We start from the raw sequence: 21,863 nt of genomic DNA on the forward strand, positions 1-21,863 counted from the left end.
TCAGATCATTTGACCATTTAAAAAACTAGTCTGTGTTCTTACTTTTGAGTTGTGAAAGTTCTTTCTATATTCTGAATAATAGTACATGGACTGATTTTAATTTTCATAATAATCCTTTAAGAGTGGGTACAATTAGCCTAAGTTATAGAAGAGGAAGTGAAGGCATGGGATTGTTAAGAAATTGCCCGAGATTACACAACTAATAGGTAGCAGAGCTGGGATTTGAACCCAAGTAGATTGACTCTAGTATCTGTGCTGAACTGTTTGCCAATATTTTACTGTGGAGATTGATTTCTTGGGGCTGTGAGTAGAACCAGGATCCAATTCCTGTAGGTGCTAAAATAATGCTTATAGGGACACCCCTGAGCAAAGGGGCAATATGTTGTAATAGCAACTCTGGAATCATCTCCTTAGGAACAGCTAAGTTATTTCTGTTCACTTTATGTCTCTTATTTCACTTCTACCTACTGGTGGCCAAAAGTACTTCTTTTAAATTACATTTCAAATATCTGCCCTCATCAAGTAACAAGGTGCTTTATATAAATTGATTTTCTCAACAGCAGAGGCTTATCCTTTCATGTATCCATACTTCATAAAAAATTTCACACACTTGATGTTACTCACTTTGTCTTTTAAAAACCGTTATCATCATAATGCTGACTTCGAGGCACTTACTGTATGGTGATATACTTAAGGAGTATATAGAACTTACTGACCTTACAGGATAGCTTCAGATTCCAGTACTTTTGTGTGTGTGTGAGGAAGATTAGCCCTGAGCTAACATCCGATGCCAATCCTCCTCTTTTTGCTGAGGAAGATTGGCCCTGGGCTAACATCCATGCCCATCTTCCTCTACTTTATATGAGACACCAGCACAGCATGGCTTGATAAGTGGTGTGTCAGTGCATGCCTGGGATCCGAACCCGTGAACCCTGGGCCGCCAAAGTGGAGCTCAGGCGCTTAACCGCTGTGCCAGCCCCCAGATTCCACTACTTTTGAAGTTATATTTATTTATAGTTTTATAGGTTTTTTAAATCTCTCATTATCCACTTTGTCACTTGTTGGTTTTAACATCATCCTTTCACTATTCCCTCTTTCACTCCTTATAATTTCTATTTCTAATTAGCTAAGAGATAATCAAATTATTAGCCTTACATGAATTTTGTCTAAAATAAATTTCAGCTCTGGGAAATGACCTGGGGGTGTTCCAGTGAACATCTCCTGTGACTGCTCAGATGATGTTTTTTCTTGATGTTTGGGTTCCAAGTAGTCATCCTGGATAAATGAGCTCTAAAGTAAGATAAATATGACATTTGACAATAGAAAAAGTGGTGTATTTTTCTTTTTACATTGTTTTTATTAATAATTTGTTAAACCATGGAGATTATTTTAGTAAAAAAGATAAATCACACAGTGTTCAGTGGAATGGAATAAATAGGCACTTAGTGGGCAGAAAGGTGGTTCACATTCGTTACATTTTGTAGCAGTTTGTAAAGTTCCTAAGTCAGTGACAGTTTGTCCTCTCAGCTGTGCCTGTAGTAAGGCAAAATAATTACTTCCCAGTAATTAAAGGGAGAAAACCTTGCTAAATCATATTTACTTTTTGTAAAATATTAGGATGAAGGCTAGCTAATGAGTAGTAGCATTTCATCATTTAAAGCACTTTTGGAAGTGCTTAATGCTTTCAATTCATTTTGATCAATTTAAGCTCTTAGAATAAATTAATAAATATTCACCCAGAGGACAGGGTAGGTAGTTGCAGCAACGTTTGAACTGCTTGGGCACCTTGTTAGATGTATGGTGACTTGGAGAGCAGAAAGCTTTGCTGGCCACATCTTTTGTTGGCACCCTTAGGCTCGTCATGTGTGGTGCAACAGAGCCGTACGTAGCAGGGTGCCTGGCACGTGGTATGCTTTTATTTTTGGGAAATTTTGTTTGAAAGGTAAAGAAAACTATGGCTGTCATTTGGAAGTAATAGAGTTATGAACCATGATTGCATTGATAATTTGTTTTAAATAGGATTTTATCAAGCTTGCAGTCCTATTTAAAATCATTTTGCTATATTGGACTTCAGTTCCTTTCTAACCCTGAGTTTGTTTTTTTTATGCTGTAAACCAGATTAATTCACACTTATTTTTCCACTGAACTTTGTATTTTCTGGTGGATTTTATCTGTTTAGTGAACTTATAAATCTGCATCTGGTATTGCAGTTTGCTAGCTTTTCCAGATTACATAGCAATATACACCTTTCATATGAGGGTTAATGAGTAGCCAGGTTAGACTCACCAGTCCATTGTTAGAAAAAAACCAGAAAGTTTGCTCTCTCCCTTCCATTCCCTCCCATTCCCTCCCATACTTTTTTTTTTCTTTCATTGTTTGATTTACTTAATATATTAAAATAATTTTTAAAAATTGAGATTTTATATTTTAAAACAACATACAATTTTTAATTTTGCTTCCTTGTAGATTCTGATTCTATTTTATTAATTTTAAATTATGGTAATTAACATGAGCTGAATAATGGTTTAATCATGGTAGATCTTGCTCCTTGGCTCTACCTCCCTCCTTTTTCTATACCTCTCGCCTGTTTTTACCTGTAGATTTGCATGTTTGACCTAGCAGAATAATTGGGTCCACAGCAACATGGGCGTGCCTCCCTTAGACACACTTAGTTTCATGTATGACTCATAAGCTGAAGCACAGACACCACTTCCCTAATCTACAGGAGCCATTTTAACAGCATAAAACTTGCCGGATTGCTTTTTATTTTCAAGCCCAAAGGACAATATCTAAAGAAAAGGAGAATATTTGAAGGTAACTTGTTAGGATTTTGAATGTTTGCTTCTGGCTATTTGCTGAGCTGATAAACAGAGGGTGGTTCTTACCTGTTGAAGAACATGGCTGAATGTGTTCTTTAACTCTCTGAAAAAATGTGTGTAGTCAGTCATATGCCTGATTACACTTCATTACTAGAGGGAAACAAAGCATTCAAATTCCGGAAAGTTTTAGATCTTCTTGGTAAAGTATTTTTTATATTTTGTGTGATTTTTTTTTTTCCCTGTATGACTTAAGACTAAAGGAGATTTTTCTTTCTTTCTTTTTTATACCACAAAGTGAACTAGGTCAAATTTTAATTTAAAAAAATCTAATTGTATTTGTGGAGGTAGCCGGGAAGTTACAATTAAGTAAAACTGTACTATTCATGTGTGATATGGGTGTTAAGAAAAAAATTCAGGGGCAATGGTTTTGTTTTGGCATTTTAGTGAAAGGGAAGTTTTGGGACAACTTAGTCATAGATGTTGCTTATTGACTGTTCTTTTCTTTTTCTTTCCTTTAAGTTAATGAAATTGTACTAACATTTAATTTTGAAAACTAAACAGAAGTTTAAGTAAAGTGAATGGTCATTTAGATAACAAGTAAAAGTGATTATTAAATAAAGAGGAAGAAAGACTAGAATGCGTCATTTACTATTAGAAAAAAATAATAAAGTTTTATAATTCACACTGGAAACTTGCTGTAAGAACTTTAGAAGCATAACTACCTTCTAAGGAAACATGTAATATTTCAATTTGTATAAAAAGAAAAAGTATTGACCTTCCTTCTGTACTACTGTTCTTGAAATTTGCTTGTTTTGAATAGAAAAAGTAATACTTTCTGTGAAAGTAAAAGATTGCTCAATCTTTTCCTGAAGTATTGATTATCATTGAAATTAGGAGATTTTGGCAAGTGTACATTATAGTGTGCTTTATAGTTCTAGGTACTCTAAGAAGCTGGATGCAGTGGTATTTTACTTAGGAAAGTTATTTATAAAACTAAAAATTTGAATGAAAGTAAAATTTTAATATGCAGTGATTACAAATAAAGTTTTTGGGAATAAAACTTGCCAAGTCATTTATTATTGACTATAATGATATTTAGGGTGGTTCCTTGGGAACTCACTGTTATTAACTTTCTAAGTGCTTGAAGATCTGTCATATGAAAGGGAAGATAGAAAGGCAGTCAGTTATTATTTCTTACTCTTTGAAAGGATTGTTGATGTTAACAGATCTTAATTTTGTGGTCTTACAAGAAAGACACAGCAGACATTTTACCGATTCAGCTCTGAGCCATTTGCTATCATCTTTGTTTGCATATTGCTGGTTTAGTCAGCCTTTGAGTAAGCAGAGGCTGTATTTACTTCTAGTCTGATCTGTGTGAAAAATGTAATGAAACTTTTTTTTGCCCTTTGCGTGTGTGTGTGTGTGTGTTTGTGTCTGTGTTTTTAAAAGCTAGTGACCCATAAGAGAAAAATCAGGGGGCACACAAATAAGCAAATAATTAAGATTTTGTTTATTAAAGAGTAGAAGAATTTAGTTTCTTAAAATTGAGACACTGGTGCAATTTAAATAAAATAGATACCAAGATACCAGTCATATATTTCAGTTTCTTGTTATGTGAGGAAGACTGAGGTGGGACTTCAAGGAGAAGCAAGGGAAGCCAGTAAGACTTATTAGGTATTAGGTCTCTGTCCCACTCTTTTCCTTTCATAAAGTTGAATATAAGTTTAACCTGAATTATCAGATTAAACTTAGAATTACCAATTTAAACAACTTTAGCGCTGAAAAAGAGTGAAGATTGTTCAACTGCCTCACTTGCATAGATGAAGAACAGCGGCCCAAAGAGGTCCTATGACCGGCTCAAGGTTGTGCAGTGCTTAATGGCAGGGCTTACAGCCTGGAGCTGCTCATGCTGGTCCACACCAAGTGATGCTTTGTTTGAAATGGTCTTTATTTCCTTAAGAGTAAATAAAACCTTAATTAAGTTGCTCGGTGATAATTTTGGTGATAATATGCAACCAAATGAATTAACCAATGATTTTGAAAATGTTCCTTACTAGAAAATGTTCTCAAACTAGTTCCTTTTTTCATCAGAGAGAAGATGATGCATTTATTTAATTTCTACAACAACTTTTTTTCACTGTTAGAATTTTTTCATAGTTGAAGCATTGTTTGTGACATTGGTTGTTTAGGATGGGCCTAGGAGAGATGGAAATACAAGGGGTTGGGAATTTACTTTGAATTTCTAGATAGAAAGACAGGTTTATTTCTGCTGTAATTTTACCTCATATTCTTTTAGGAGGGCAAATACTGTTTAATATGATGCCTTGTTCTATTAAAGAGTGTGTGTGTGTGTGTGTGTGTGTGTGTAAAACTTCATTTATGAGTTTACAAAATCTAGAGGTCTCTAAACTCTAACATTATACTTACCTTTTTTTTTTTTTTAATTTTTATTTATTTATTTTTCCCCCAAAGCCCCAGTAGATAGTTGTATGTCATAGCTGCACATCCTTCTAGTTGCTTTATGTGGGACACGGCCTCAGCATGGCGGGATAAGCGGTGCGTTGGTGCGCGCCCAGGATCCAAACCTGGGCCGCCAGTAGCGGAGCGCGCGCACTTAACCGCTAAGCCATGGGGCCGGCCCTATACTTACCTTGAATTTAACCTCTCCATGATTAGTAATCTCATTCCATTTGTCATACTCTCTCTCCTTCTTAAGAGTCTACTATACATACCAGGCACTTTGAGAATCTTCTGGGGAATACAAAATCTTTGTTTATTAACTTTTTGATGTGTTTTATTGGGGTGGTTGAAATTTACTTTAGCTCTGCCTTTGTTTAGGTCTGATATTTGGAGTTTTTAATTACTTTGCATATAACTGTTGAATCTCAAAAATTGCCAAGTCTCCTAACCCAGTTCAATATCAGATTCTCCACAATGTGGTCATCATTGTCCTAAGCAACAAACAGGGCACAGAAGCCTAGAAAACGTGGACTCTATCCTCACAAACTTAGATTCTCATGGGAAAACAGGGCTTGGTAACATGGGTAAAATAAGTGAAGAATGGAACCAGACCACTGAGAAGTTAAATTCCGGTTCAGACTCGGCCTAGAGACAAAAAATGACTGAGACTTAAAGTTGATGGATCTTGAGGAATTATGAGTATAGAAGAATGAATAGCATTTGCCTAGGTTAAGAAGAATGTCTTCACCAATGAGAATAAGAATATAAGCTCTTTGAGATCAGAGATGTTTTATTCTATTTCTCTTTTTCAGCCTTTGACAAAGTACCAAGCACATATGAGTAAGCAGTTATTATTTGCTGCATTAAACTCCTGGCTACTCAGTTAGGCAGGTCCTGCTAATGTTGGGGTTGGCAAATTTTTAAAAGGCATGAGGCCCTCAACTTGATCTCTGTCTGGTGTCTGTACACTGTAACTATTCAAAGAAAAAATTAACACCTACCTGGTAGTATACCTTTTAAAGCAGTAATTTTCAACCTTTGGTATAACAGAATCACCTGGCTTCAACTCAGATTCTGATTCATTAGGCCTGGGGTTTAGCTTATCAATCTGCGTTTTTAATAAGTGCCCTAGATGATTGTGATGTAGGTGCTTCTAGGCCACAAGTTCAGAAAAAGAGTTTACAGATTTAGGAAGAGTGATTAATCAGTTATTTAAGCATTTTAATATTTGAATTTTTAAACAACAAAAGTATTTTGAAGCCCACCGTCTCTAGTAAATAAGGAAAGTGACTGGAATAGTTTATTATCAATATTAGAACTTATTTAGCCTCCTTTCCCTACCCCAGTTATCCCTTTCTCTATTCTGTGTTTTGCTGTGCTGTGTCTTTCCCCTTTGTGGCTAGCCTTCTTTCTTCTACTCTAATTCTGCTTTTCCCTCTCCTCCTCCCCAACCCACTGCCATATTGGCCACTATATATAACTAAACTAATTATTTTTGTTTTTCAAATGTAATTAGCCTATTCTTTATCTCTCAGTGAACCATCACTCTCCCATTGTTAGGTTTCTTTGGTTCCATTTGGTGCTTCATGGCATCTTTCTCCATTCCCTTATTTTTGTGTTTCTAGGGAAAACACTCCCATCCTGATTTATTTAGGGTAGCATTTACAGTCTCCCAAAACCCTTCTCTCCTGGGAAATACACTATTATTATTTGTAATTGTTTGAGTCTGGGAGGGATTTTTTTTTTACCAAGTGATACTTGGACATGATTTTTGAGGTTTCTTTGGACATTTAACTGCATCACTGATGGCATATTTACATTACAGTCATGCACTGCACAACAATGTTTCAGTCAACAACTGACTGCATATATTATAGTGGTCTCATAAGATTAGTACCATATAGCGTAGGTGTGTAGTAGGCTATTCCATCTAGGTTTGTGTAAGTACGCTCTGTGATGTTCGCACAATGACGAAATCGCCTAACGACGAATTTCTGAGAACGTATCCCCTTTGTTAAGTGACGCATGACTGTACATCTCATCTAATGGGACATAGGTGTTCACAGACTCTTGTAGGGATGGGAAGAAGAGTCTCATCAGTTGAATGGTCTGAAAATAATGATTGCTTCCATCAGTTGGCCAGAATACTTTGCTCCTTTGCTTAGGAGGAGCTACTTCATATATATGGCAGAAATTAAATTAGTAATATCCTTGAGTCAACTCAGATGATTAGGGCAGTTTTCAACTATTGGAGCAGTCTTTCTCCCATTAGTATGGAGAACCTACTAAAGAGAAACTTTTTTGTGTCACCTCTATCTTTGTGTCTTGTCAGGTGGTCTGTATATTATAGTCAGGGTGGCTGTTGATCTATACTACAAATGCCTAGGCACCCCACCCTTTATGAAAAAATAACTCGTGTGCCATTGGCTTTGTTGGCAGAGAGGGAGGAATTATGCAGCTGAGCTTTGGTTGTACAGATTTCTGTGCAGAAACATTTTGATTCCCTCTCTTCCAGTTATGAATATCTGAATTAACACCATCTTCATCATCAGAAATCTGTTCCTGAACTTCTCTTTTCACTTTCATTCTCTTCCCCCTGTTGGAATTCAGAACTCCTCTTTCATTTGCCCTTTAACTGCTGAGTAGTAGGGCATTAGCTCTTTTTTTATCTCCATAATTTGTAACCTGAGATTGATTGTTAACATGAAAACAGCAACTGTAAACAATATGAATGTCTTCTAGTGTTTGCATGAAGATTGATTTAACAATTTTTACATTAAAAAGTTACCAAAGTGATATATGCACGTTGTTTAAAAACTAAATGAATAAAAGAGCCTATAATGAAAAGAAGCCTCCCTTCTCCACCCCTTCCCATTTTCAGTCCTGCTGCCCAGAGGCAACCACTGCTTATAGAAGTTTTTTGTTTTTTGTTTTTTAAAATTTGTGTTGTCTTGGATCTATACTTGTCTTGTTTTCTACTCTGTATATTAGAAGTTCTTCAAGGTAGTAGGAACCAGTATGACTTTACATAATGTAAAGTCATGTAAAGTTCATTATCTGTGTGGTCAATGCTCAGTCATATAGGGGTCATTGTGTTTGTGCAAAGTTGTGTGGTACAATTTAAAAAATCCAAATTAAAGAAAATTGGTTATTTTCTGTGTTTTGGAAAACAGTCCTATAAACAGTGAAACTAAAAAATTTTATGGTAAAACTATAAAAATGAGATGTTAATTTAATAATTTAGTTTATATGCATCTTATTTTTATATCAAAATACTAAATGGAAGCTTAGTATTGTAATGGGGCAATTCAGTATCTTTTTTTGTTTAAAACTGTGAAATGTGCATGTAGGAGAATGTATAAAACATACAGTTTAAATATAATTACGAAGTGTTTACCCATGTCACAACAACTAGGTTAAGCAGTAGAGCATGTCCGTTATGTTAGAAGTCCCACACTCCTGCCCATGTTTGTTTCTCCTTAAAAATAACTACTATCCTGACTTTTGGATAACCTTTTCGTTATAGTTTTACCCCTTTGAAGTTTATGCAAATGGAATCACACCATAATATTCTGTAGTGACTTCTTTCATTCAACTTTGTGAGATTTATCTTAATTAAATTTAATCGAAGTGTAGTATTCCATTATCTGTCTATACCAAGATGTATTTATTCTCTCTTATTGATGGCATTAGATTATTTCCAGTTTGGGAACATTCTTGCACATGGTTCCTGAACATATGTGCAAGAGTTCTCTAGGGCAGTATCATCACATTGAGGTATGTGAAGAGTTAGCAAAGAGGATGGAGAGAATGGATAAGTTCTTCATTATCTTTCTTAGGAGCAGATGCCTGCCCTTGATGCCTTCTTAGCCATTCAGCGTCTTGCTATGGTGTATTGCCCTGAGGGTGAAATCCTCCAGCACCCTAAACAGATGAGCAATTGACGGGTTTTAGAGTAAGTTGCAGACATCAATATATTTGACTACTAAACAGTTTAGCATGCCTGTCATTTATTAACTAGAGTTCAGTTATTTCAAACATAATTTTAATAAAAAACTTTTAGTAGAATAGATATAATATGGTCCCAATTATGTACATAAAAACAATACTGTTATTGATACATATGTAGTAAAGGTATAAAAATATGGACAGATGGGGCAACATCAATTTTAGAATAGTCAGAAAAGGGACACAATTGATATAGTACTAATTGTCACTGATAAACTTTAAGTAACTAATACCCCAAATTAGACTTTTGCATCTAACCAGATTTATTGACATAATCAGTGTTTCATCTTGCTTCCTTAAAATTCACTACAATGATAGCAATTCCTGCATCTTTAGTGATTTTTTTTTGTCGTAAACTTGATGTGGAATCTTTATGTAAAGTTTCTAAAATTTAATAATGTAAATGTGGGAATTGCCAAAAAAAGTGAAAATATAGATCTCAATCCAGGTTTTTGTTTTCATAATCATCTCTTGGCTCTCTTTTCTGAGATATTTCCCACAGTGTATGTATATGTAGTGGCAGGGACAAAGGAGAACAAATGGAAATGAAAGTCATAGATTTTGTAGTTGGAAGCGTTTTTTTTTTTTTTTTTAAAGATTTTATTTATTTATTTTTCGCCCAACGCCCCAGTAGATAGTTGTCTGTCATAGCTGCACATCCTTCTAGTTCTAGTTGCTGTATGTGGGACGCGGCCTCAGCGTGGCCGGAGAAGCGGCGCGTCGGTGCGATCCCCGGGATCCGAACCCCGGGCCGCCAGCAGCGGAGCGCGCGCACTTAACCGCTAAGCCACGGGGCCGGCCCGAGGAAGCGTTCTTATAAGTCATGTAATTCATAGGGGTCTCCTGAAATTTTTTTTAATAAATCTCTTTTCATCCTATGTAATTTATTGATTCCTTCAACAATTATTTATTGTCTGTCATGATGGAGGGGAAAAGCGGTGAACAAAACATAGAACCTTTATTCATAAATTATATACATTTACTGTACAAATTAACTTCCATTTAAAAATGTATTATAGGGGGCCAGCCCCATGGCTTAGCGGTTAAGTGTGCGTGCTCTGCTGCTGGTGGCCCGGGTTCGGACCCCGGGTGCGCACCGACCCACCGCTTTTCCGGCCATGCTGTGGCGGCGTCCCACATACATCAACTAGAAGGCTGTGCAGCTATGACATACAACTATCTACTGGGGCTTTGGGGAGAAAAAGGGAAAAAAAGGAGGAGGATTGACAATAGATGTTAGCTCAGGGCCGGTCTTCCTCAGCAAAAAGAGGAGGATTGGCATGGATGTTAGCTCAGGGCTGATCTTCCTCATACACACACACACAAAAATGTATTATAGTGTGCATAAAGATTAGAGAAAATTATAGATAAATTAGATTAGTGGTTTTCAAAGTGCTCTATGTGATCTTCTGAGATGAGGACAGCATACTAGAACTTATATTTTTAACAGCTTTATTTTACCAGGGAAAAAATGTGTCCCAGAGAATTTTCTTTTCAATACACTATTCTTCTGAGGAAGAACCTCTTTAAAGGACATTTATAAATAGTAAAAGCCTATACTTGTATATTGATAAATATAGCCCATGGAAACAGAAGCTCTTTGTGGTCCTCAATAATTTTTAAGAGCATAAAGGGATCCTGACACCAAAAAGAATGCTGTGCTATTGCAACCAGTGGTTTAAATATCATTCTTACAAATAAATCTTTTTTTCTACCCTTAAATTTTATTTAGGAAACTATGGTTAAGTAACTTGCCCAAAATTGTACAATTTAATAGATAATTGGTACTTGTAGCATTTGATTTGGTTCTTTTTCATATTGATAATAAAGCAGAGTTTTAAATTAATTAAATTGAAGTCCTAAACTAGACCAACTAGAATAAAAACATTAGTTTGAAGTTTTTTTTCAATGAGGAAAATCATAGATGATCAGCTTTACCCTTTATTTATTTATGCCCCTCCAGATTCCTTCCACGAAGAACAGCAAAATTCACTAAATTTTGGAAGATATTAAGTTATTATAATTGTATTTAATATATATTAATAATTAATTATATAGTGATTATATTAATATGTAATTAATATAGCCATATAATCATATTTTTACCTATGTTTAAATTGTGTTTAATATTAAAATATTAAAGTTGCTAGTAAACAAATGCAAATTAACTTAAATTGTTTTTTTTTGGCCCATCATATTGATGCAAGTTAAAGTATTGTGGTTTGGTGAAAGTGCCATTAAATGTGCATGCACGTATTCTATTAATAGCAGTATAAACTGAAAAAAACCTTCTGGAGGGGCCAGCCTGGTGGTGTAGTGGTTAAGTGCACGCACTCCGCTGCGGCGGCTCAGGGGTTCACAGGTTTGGAGGTTGGGATCCCAGGCGCGCGCCGCCACACCGCTTGTCAAGCCATGCTGTGGCGGCGTCCCATATAGAGTGGAGGAAGATGGGCACGGATGTTAGCTCAGGGCCAGTCTTCCTCAGCAAAAAGGAGGAGGATTGGCAACAGATGTTAGCTCAGGGCTAATCTTCCTCACCAAAAAAAAAACACCTTCTAGAAGGCAGTTGGCGTGTATCAAGTGCTTTGAAAATGTACATACCTTTTGATATAATAATCCCAGTTCTAGGACTCTATCCTAAAGAAAATTTAAGGATGGGAGCAGAGATTTAGCTGCAAGGATATTTGAACCACTGATTGTAATAGTATAGCAGTTCTCAAACTTTATACTCTTTATATCTTCTCAAACTTTATATCCTCTTTATACTCTTAAAAATTATTGAGGCTCCCGAAGAGCTTTTGTTTATGTGGGTTACATTTATGAATATTTCACAATATTAGAAATTAAAACAAAATTTAAAAATATTAGTACATTAATTTATTAAAGAATAAACTCATTACATGTTAACATAATTATTTTTATAAAAGACAACTATGTTTTCCAAAACAAAAGTTGTATTGAGAGGAGTGTAAAACTTTTTTATCTTTGGCTTAACAGAAGACAGCTAGATTCTCATATCTGCTTCTGCGTTAAATCTGTTGCGATATGTTGCTTTGGTTGAAGAATGTGAAGAAAATTTGGTCTCTCACAGATATCTAGTTGGAAAAGGGAGGTGTATTTTAATAGCCACTTCAGATAACTGTGCGTTTCTTCTTTGATATTTTACAAAACTTAACAAATGCTCATTCCTTAAAGATTAGTGCAAAGGCACTCTGAAACCTATCAACGTACTTTTGTCCTCTGTAACGTTAAAATCCATTTGTCTGCCTTGCACTTTGAATGAATTAATCTTTTACCTAAGCAAGATTTTGTAATATCATTAATTGGTCATTTTGAGTATTCCAGATAGTGACATAATATTTTTTAAAATCATATTTTTTAATATCACACCAATCTTATCAGAAAAATCTTTTAAGTATTAGAAAGCTAACAAGCTCAATGGAGGGGAGAGTGGTTTTCCAAAATTCTGATTTTCAGTTGAAAGCTCGTATTTTATCGTTGGTGACAAATGCTGTTAGTTGTTTTCCTTGAAGTGATGGGCACACTTTATTCATTTTTGGGAAAATATCTGCCAGATATCCAATTCTGAATAATAAGTAGTTCTTTCAAGTAAAAATGTCATTCCATGAAAAAAGCAGCTAATTTAGCTCACAACTCAAACAATAATAGCTTTAGTGCTTTTCCACAAGACAACCGTTCTATTTTAGTATTCGGCAGAAGTACTTTATGCATACTTCCCATTTTATCACTCAATATGAAAAAGACATGTATGTAATAGTTGAGATTTAAGAAAAGAAATAGGTTTTAGTCTTTATCAAGGACATTCTTACGTGAAACTGCCTTTTTTTTTTTTAATGTGAGTGTCTAATGGTAAAGAATACAATGACTAGTATGGTTTGGTGACACAGCCTTGATTTGTGCTAAGGCACTAGAAGTTTCATCCACCTGTTCTTTTACACCATCAGTGCAAATGTCAACATGGTGAAAAAAGGCAAATAGTACCTTAGTAGTACTCTTTACACTCTTACCCTCTTGAAAATTGTTTTGACCTCATAAACTCCCTGAAAGGGTTTTGGGATCCTCTGTGGGTCTAAGGATTACATTTTGAGAATCTCTGTAACAGTGCAACATTGGAAATAATCCAATATCCAGAAATAGGGATTGGTTAAATAAATGATGGCACTTCCACACAATTATGTGATAGAAATATGATTTTATTAAAGTTTATGTTAAATATAAGCTTATTATACAGTATTTTTTATTTTTGGTGCCTCTCTAATGAGGAAATCAACATTTCTCAAAGAAAGTGAAAGGTCTATTCTGAGCCTCAGTATTTCCATTTAGTTGGTGACTTGGTGATTAAGAAAAGGGAAATTAAAAGGCAGAAGAAGGCAGTTACTGGCTTCTCTTCCAGTCAAAGGGATTTCTATGAAGGAACTCTGAGTTTAATTTTCACAGTAAAGGAATTGGCAGTGCTATCAATCATTTTTATATGTTTTGTAGTAATAGGTGAAATATGCCTTCAAATTAACTTCTTCCTGTAGATTCAATTCCTCATTAGGCATTTTCTGATTTACATTTTCCTGCTGTATTCTTCTTTTTAATTGAGAGAACTCTGATGTGCTGTATATTATTTAGCTTCAGAGTGAATTAAAGAAGTGAGTTTCTAAAACAAACCTAGCCAGAGATTTTCTCATGGCAATTTAGAACATATTAATGCTGATGGAACCATCAGTGTATCAGTGGTGGTGGTATAGCCTGCACCTTTTAGGCAAGTTAAAAAGGGACTCTTGGGGTTATACCGCCAGGCTTCTTTTAAGATCTTCACACATGGCATCCGTAAGATGAACAAACTATCTATGGTCTGCAGAAGGTCAGAACACTTTTTGTGAGAGACGTCATTGAAGATAGGCTGCTTTGTGCATCTTAGATATTTCTCTTTGTTGTAATGGAAGCCTAATAATCATGACTTGTCTTTAGTAATAATATTTTTCTAAGCACTAAGTTCTAGAGAATGTTTAATGTTTAAAATTCCTTTCCAAAATTACCTTTGTGTTTATTCAAACTTTTATATCTTCAAGAAACTTGTTAAAGTATGCTAGAAGAATATATACAGTGTGATAACTATTTATATAAAGTTTAAAATATACCACACAAAATACACATAGTTATGTATTAAAGCATAAAGAAAAATAATTTGAAGATTTTAGATTTAAATTAGAATAATTAATTAGAACTAATGTTATGTGTTTTAGTTTGAGAGTTTGAAACAGTTTGTATTTAGAAACAGAAGAGTTGTTGTGTAAGTCATTTTATTCAAAAATGTTTAATGGTGTGAATGTTGTATTTGATCTTTTGATCTATTGCTCAGAGACAAACTTGTGTGTTGTTATAGGATAATTTACAACATGTTAGTCTTGGGAATAAACCAAAAGGAAGGTGTAATACTCATCTGCCCTTGGCAGAATAAAATATTTGCACACCACTGTTAGCGTATTTGATTGTTAGAAGGTGGTGGACACTAGGGTCTCTGTAGATGCTCTGAGATTTCCCACCATTTAGGGTGATTTGACCAAGCATCAGAGCCAGAGGCTGTGGGAGGGGAGCTAATGTGTAAGGAAATGGATGCTTCCTTCGAGGTGCAGGGAACACTTAGTCCTAGATATTGGGGACAATTGAGGTAAAACATTTACAGGTAAGAGCAGGAGTATGCTAAAGATAGGCTAGGAAGGTAATAATAACTCTTACACTCTTGAAAAGAATGAACTAGATCCTTCTATTGAAAAATACTGGGTAAAAATGGTGGAATTGTTTTCTAAGCCACTCATTTAAGAAATGTTACTTACTTTAGAAGTATGGTGCCATGCTTAAAGCTGATTGTTAGGTGTATATTAAGTTCCGTTTAAAAAAGAGAGGTCACAGGAAGCTCAAGATGGGCTTATGTGCAGTATTGAGTTGTTTTGGACATTGACCTAGAGAAAGCCTGGTAAAATTGTAGTTGTGGTAGGTTATAGCTTAGGTAAGAATTGACCAGTATGAATGGAGAAGATGGCTGCATTGTGCCCAGATTTTTATAGAATATGATGCATGAGTGATAAATTGAAGTGATTCTTAAAAATTATTAGTTTGGGAGGCAGCTAGGCATCTTGAAAAGTGAACACCTGTTTTAGTTGTAATTAATTGGAAGTTTACTTAAAATGACTTAAAGTAAGAGTTCACTTGTTGAGAATAAAGTTTTATTTGGTTTGTGTATAGCTGATAGTCAAACATAAGTGAGTAAATAATGTGAGCCAAATTTTGGATATATAGGGAAAGTGGGCAAGGGAGTAGAGAGAGTTTGTTTGAAGGGTCACAAATTATAATCTGGAAGAAGTGCTGACAGGAAACCATGGTAAAAATGACCAAAGATCAAAGAGGCAAGCTATCCATCCGGATTTGTTTTGAGTCAATTGCTTGAAGGTTAATTTTTTTTTTTTTTCGTGGTGGTACTTATCTTTTTTGAGAGGTAAGGGCAGAGGTGAGGAGGGGGTCATATATCTAGGTGGTCAAGTAGTACTTATCTAACCAGTTGGGTAAAATACTTTGATGGCTTGTTCTATTGTTTAGACATTTGATTTTTTACTCAGTCATTGTGGTTTTCAAGTCTTAATTTGTAAGGTATTTACTCCTAAGAATATTTTTTCAGAAAACTATAATAATGAGTCTTTGCGTGCGTAATGAACTTAGATCCCAAACTCAGAATACCTCTTTATTTGCTCTGTTTTCATAAACACTCTTGACCATTCATACATTATGTTTCTGACACCATACTTTGATACACTTTTACATAAACTATTGGACTATTTATAAAACAAGACATAAAGATGTAGCAGTGAAGGCAGGAAATACTTGACGTTTGTATGCCATATCTTGTTTTCTGCTTCCTGTCAGTTAAACCACGATGAGAGGAACAGAGACACAGATGTACTCTTGCTGCTTTAATTTCCCATTAGGGAAACCAGTTAAGTGTAAAGCTTGTTTCATTGAACTTTGTCGCTTGTTGATTCTAGGTATGTTGTAGGCTTGTTTTGTGTTATATGAATTGTATGGATTACAATTAGATGTTTGATATAGAAAATATAACTTTTACATAATTAAAAATGTATTTACTTCTGTGAAATTTGTGTAGGCCATAAAAGATTGGCATTCACATTTGTATATATGGTATACATTCAATATGAAATGATAAGCTAATACTTTGATCTTGAAATTTTAGTATTTAAGCATTTATTTTTGTATTTTGGTATATCAAGCTTCTTTAAACCCGTTAAAGCATTTTGTGGTACAACTTTAAGATGATGAAAGGAAGGTCATAGAGGTGGACTTATCCAGTATAGTTAGAAATTATAGTTAGAAAACAGCAGAACTAGGATTTGAATGCAGGTATTCTGATGCTAGATCCTGTGTCCTTTTAGGAAAAAGTTTGTTTTCATTAAATTACTATTTCATCTATTATCCAGTGATTTAAGCTTTTAGTTTTACCTTTGCTCATTCTACCTGGAATGTCGTCGTCGTCCCCCCCGCCCCCACCGCATTCTCTCTACTTTGAAAAAAATAGATGCTATTTATCCCTAAAGAAATGGCCCACATGTCACTTCCTTGTGAATTTTTCTCAGGTTCTCACAGGTATTTATCTTTCTTTCTATTCCCTCATCACTTGGTTAGCTTATTTATTTACGTTGTTCTGTAGTTATCTGTTTACGTATTTTTTTTCTTTTGGAAGTGAATTACTTTTTTACTTTTGTATACCCAGTACCTAGCATATAGTAGATTTTATAAATACTTGTTGGAGGAATAAACATGCCTGATATTCCTTTTTTTCATTCTAGAATCAACAAGGTGATTCAAGAACTATAATGTGGCTCTTTTTACAGTATTCCTTTATGGTTTATTTGTAAGAAATAATTTCATTATAAGATTTCTTTCCTACTTCTGCCCTCTCACTGTTTTTGCTATTTGTAGAAATCAAGTATCTTAGTGAAATTATTAGTGTTTCCATACTAGTTAAAAGTGGTCCACTAAAAAATCTAGCTGAGAATACGTTAATTATCTTAGAGCATCAAAAATTTTTTACTTTTGTCTTTAGATTAGTCTGGAGAAAATGTCTAACTCTTCCTTGTAGTTCTAATTTCTCCACTGAATGGAAGGAATAATTCCTTTACCACTTCTTTCTTCTCCCTATATTATTTTCTGTTCTTGTCTCTAAGTCTTATGTACCTCACTGATTTTTGGCTTGTAAATTGCAGTCTTATTATCAACAGAGCAAGATTTTTTTGCAGGTAGGACTTTAGTTTAGACCTGCCTATTCTAGGAATGTGTTTAAAAAATTCATGTATTAACAGTTTTTCCAGCTAAAAATTGATATAGGTTATTACCTTATTTTTAAAAATCAAATTTAGGGGCCGGCCTGGTGGCGCAAGTGGTTGGGTGTGTGTGATCCGCTGTGGCGGCCTGTGGTTCACCGGTTCGGATCCTGGGCGCACACCGATACACTGCTTGGCAAGCCATGCTGTGGCAGCGTCCCATATAAAGCGGAGGAGGATGGGCACGGATGTTAGCCCAGGGCCGGTCTTCCTCAGCAAAAAAAGAGGAGGATTGGCAGATGTTAGCACAGGGCTGATCTTCCTCACAAAATTAAAAAAAAATCAAATTTAAATGATCAAATAAAAAATAAAGTCAAATCTAAGGATTCAAATCTGCTTTTTAAGGATTGAAGGAAAAATTATAAAACTATATGAATTTCCTTTTTAAGGAGTTTCAAAAGAACCAACTAAGTAGTTCTTTTGCTTAGTAAAACCTGATTTAGGCTGGACGTCTGGAAAATAGTTCATTGGATTGTTGAGTGGCCTTTTACATGTGGGATTTCCCATTTTTGTGCCATTTATTGTTGTATTTCTGTGTTTGAATCAGAAAGTACACATATCTATGTCAATTTGAGGATAGTTGGTGAAGCCTAGCCTACCACCACTTGGTTCTGGCAAGTGAGTACATCATGTAAAATTCTATAAAATGCTAGAAGAGATATATGAAAATGCTAATCTTTTACCATTTTAATGAAGAATTTTAGTAAGTAAATATTTTTTATTAACAAAACAAAGTGTCCTTTGACCTTGTGGCCTAATTTCACTTTCAACATAATGTACTCTTTTTTTTGTGTGTGTGAGGAAGATCAGCCCTGAGCTAACATCTGTGCTAATCCTCCTCTTTTTTTTGCTGAGGAAGACCCGCTCTGAGCTAACATCCACTGCCAATCCTCCTCCTCTTTTTCCCCAAAGCCCCAGTAGATAGTTGTATGTCGTAGTTGCACATCCTTCTAGTTACTGTATGTGGGACGTGGCCTCAGCATGGCCGGAGAAGTGGTGCGTCGGTGCGCACCCAGGATCCAAACCGGGGCCGCCAGTAGCGGAGCGCGCGCACTTAACCGCTAAGCCGCGGGGCCAGCCCCGCAACATAATGTACTCTTAATATTTTTTTAAATTATGTTAGTTACTAAAGAACATATAGAAAAAATTTATATGCTCTCAAGTAGCTTATAATCTTAAGAGATGGGACATAGTAAATAACTGCTGAATAACATGGGAGAATAATCTTTCTATCCACTTCTGCTATATCGTGAATATTGTTGTGATTAGCATTTGCCTTAGCTGATAGACTGTGATTGTCCATTGGGAAAGCCTGTGTCTTAGCGACTTGTCTCTTTCCTGTTCTTCTCCCTCACCCACCAGTGCCTGGCAGATAGATACCTAGTGAGTGCTTGTTAAATAAATAAATAAAAGAATATAAATAGTACTAATATGATTTCTGAAGGCCGCCTGGTATGTAGGAAAAGACAGTACAAGGAGAATTTTCGCTTCTTCCTTGAAGCGTTTATATTTATAAAGGGGTTGCTTGTTTTTAATCCCAATAAACTTTATTGTTGTTGTTAAATTTCAATTCATTCAAAGTCAAATTAAAAATTAAAGCAAAATAGAGGCCCTGAGGTTACCTCTAGGTTTATCAACTTTGCCTAGAAAAAGTCTGCCTTTGGATTGTATCTATTTATAATAGATATTTAAATATCCATTTAAAATAGCTGTATCTATTTTCCCCCCAGATTTTTCCTTCCCCTCTCCTTAGGTTCTTGCAGTCTAAAAGGTAAAAAATTTCTCCCATAACTCTTACTCTCCATTTAGAGTAGGAGAGGTCACATTTTCTGTGTCCAGTTGTCAGAGATGGGAGGTAATGGGAGATAGACACGGAAGGAGAGTGGCAGAAGTTTCTATTCATGGGTTGTAAAATAACCTGTATTAGCTGACAATCTCAGGTTTTTAATGCATAATATTTTGAGAGGGAACATTAAATGAGATTAAGATCACTAGATTAGAAGCCCCTTGAAGGCAGAAGTTTTGATCTGTTTTGTTCACTGCTGTATTCTTAGCCCCTAGAACAGGGTCTGGCATATTGGAAGTACTCAGTGGATATTTGTGGAATGGATGAATAAATGAATGAGCATGAGCTGAAGTCAGACATGTGCTCAAACTCGCTGAACACCTCGAGTATCCCTTTTACAAATATTTATCATGGACCATCTGTGTAAGATATGGGAGTATGGTGGTGACCATGCCCAAGTTCTTGTCCTTATTTGGTTGGCTCTCTCAATCCTCGTGTCTCCATATATATAAAGTGAGGTGGATATTATTGATATGAAGATTATAATGACAGATAAAGTACTTAGCATAGGACTTGGCACATGTAAAATGGTAGCTATTTCTTCTACATATTTACTTTCTAATTTGTTATCTCTTTCTTGAGGATGTGTCACGGTTTTTTTTGTATCTATGCAAAAACATCAGTGGTTGTTAGAAATGTTTAAGAATTAAGTAGTTATATGCATTTTGCTTTGTAAATTGTAAAGCACTTGTTAGACATCAGATATTACTCACAAATGATAATGAACCTTATTGTGCTATTATACAATCAGATGTGTCTTTATGCTAAAGTATTTTTAAAACTCTAAGTGCCTGTTACATCTGCTAAGGCAACTTTGAATTCTTGAACTTTCCAAGAGTAAGGCATAGCCATAAAGCAGAAAATACCTCTAATAAAAAACCAAGTGTAATGCAGCCTCACTTGGTCAACTAGACATTTTCACAGGAGCATCTCTCTTATAAAAATCACCCTGGAAGAAGAAAAAGATCCCTTGAATGTTAGTGATAGCAGTCTCTATGGATTGACTAAGAAACTTGCATTTGTCATGGATATCACATCTTTCTTCATTGAGTAACTAAATCAGCATCATCTATTCAAAATATTTAATACTAAATGACAAGATAAAAGCATCTTCAGCTGCAACTAGTTTATGTATTTTGAAGTTTCACTAGTATCCAAATGGATATATGTATGGCAGTTTTGATGTTCAATTGAATAACTTGTAAGAAAGGTTATGTGGTAATGAGTCATATCTTTTTGAAAATCTTACTTTCCTGTTTCTCCCCTCTTCCAGTCTTTAGGCAAAGAACAAAAACTTGAAGCGAATTAGCTAAGTGATTTTTGTTTGTTTTAAATAATTTTCCCATACCCTGGGCAGCTTAAAAACCATTGTTGAGAATCTCTATTATAAGTAATTAATGAAGAATTTAAGGAGGGCAGTATACACGTTGGTGGCTGGAAGCTATCAGTGTAGCAATCCAGCTATGGAATGTTTGTTTAAGCTGTCCTCATCATTTTGGGATGGTAGTTAGCAGATCCCACGTATGTGACTTGCATTGGGCTTTGTAATCATAGGGACTGCACTCTGTTGCAACCCAATTTGAAAGTCTCCAGCAACTTGCCACTTCTTCCCAAATCATGCCTAAATTCCACAACCTGACTTGCAAGACTCTCCGTAATTTGGTTTTGCTTTGCTTATTTAACCACGTTTTCTACTATTTCCCATTGTCAACTCTTAGCTCTTGTCAAGCTGTTAACTATCTCCAAACTTTACTTTGGTCGGTTTTGATTCTCTGCATTCTTCTGTGTCTTAGCATTCATACACACACGCATGCACAAGCGCACACACTCTATATTTTACTGTCCTTTCCTTTCCCTATAGTCTCTCCGCATCCTGCCTTTTAAGGTTGAGGCTAGGTCCTTCGTTGTCTGTGAAGTGTTTCCTTGACCTGTTTGACCATCCCCTCTTCTGAAATGCTGTGGTACTGACCAGCTTTATTAGTATTTAATTAAATACTACCTTTTGGTGTTCAGTTGTTGTCTCTCTTGATCTTGTTTCCTGAACTAGATTGTAAGCTTCATGGGAACAAGGCCATGCATCATTTCTTTGTATTTACCACAGTACTGAGCTTAGGGAAAGTTCAGTAAATATTCATCAACTTTTTACCACCAAGTCAATCTGTAGAAGCGTAGTTTCTTTTGAAAATGAATGGGGCTGGCCCCGTGGCTTAGCGGTTAAGTGTGCGTGCTCCGCTACTGGCGACCCTGGTTCAGATCCCGGGCGCGCACCGACACACCCGCTTCTCCGGCCATGCTGAGGCCGCGTCCCACGTACAGCAACTAGAAGGA

The 21,863-nt window shown here is 35.5% G+C and overlaps 1 protein-coding gene across 6 annotated transcripts in view; it reads left to right on the forward strand.

The window, feature by feature from the left end:
- ELF1 (E74 like ETS transcription factor 1) overlaps positions 1-21,863 on the forward strand; it is a 108,291-nt gene that overhangs the window by 27,321 nt on the left and 59,107 nt on the right. For 3 of the 6 annotated variants that reach the window (XM_058548260.1, XM_058548264.1, XM_058548265.1), the window contains exon 1: positions 2,701-2,814. The exons of 1 other annotated variant lie outside the window; for it this stretch is intronic. The gene's annotated coding sequence lies outside the window, so the exon portion shown is untranslated. Of the gene's footprint in view, positions 1-2,696; positions 2,815-21,863 lie in introns of those variants that run through there. 2 more of the 6 variants (XM_058548266.1, XM_058548267.1) reach the window with 2 other exon arrangements.

The sequence above is a fragment of the Diceros bicornis genome, chromosome 9 (assembly GCF_020826845.1).
Source record: "Diceros bicornis minor isolate mBicDic1 chromosome 9, mDicBic1.mat.cur, whole genome shotgun sequence".
Taxonomy (NCBI): Eukaryota; Metazoa; Chordata; class Mammalia; order Perissodactyla; family Rhinocerotidae; genus Diceros; species Diceros bicornis.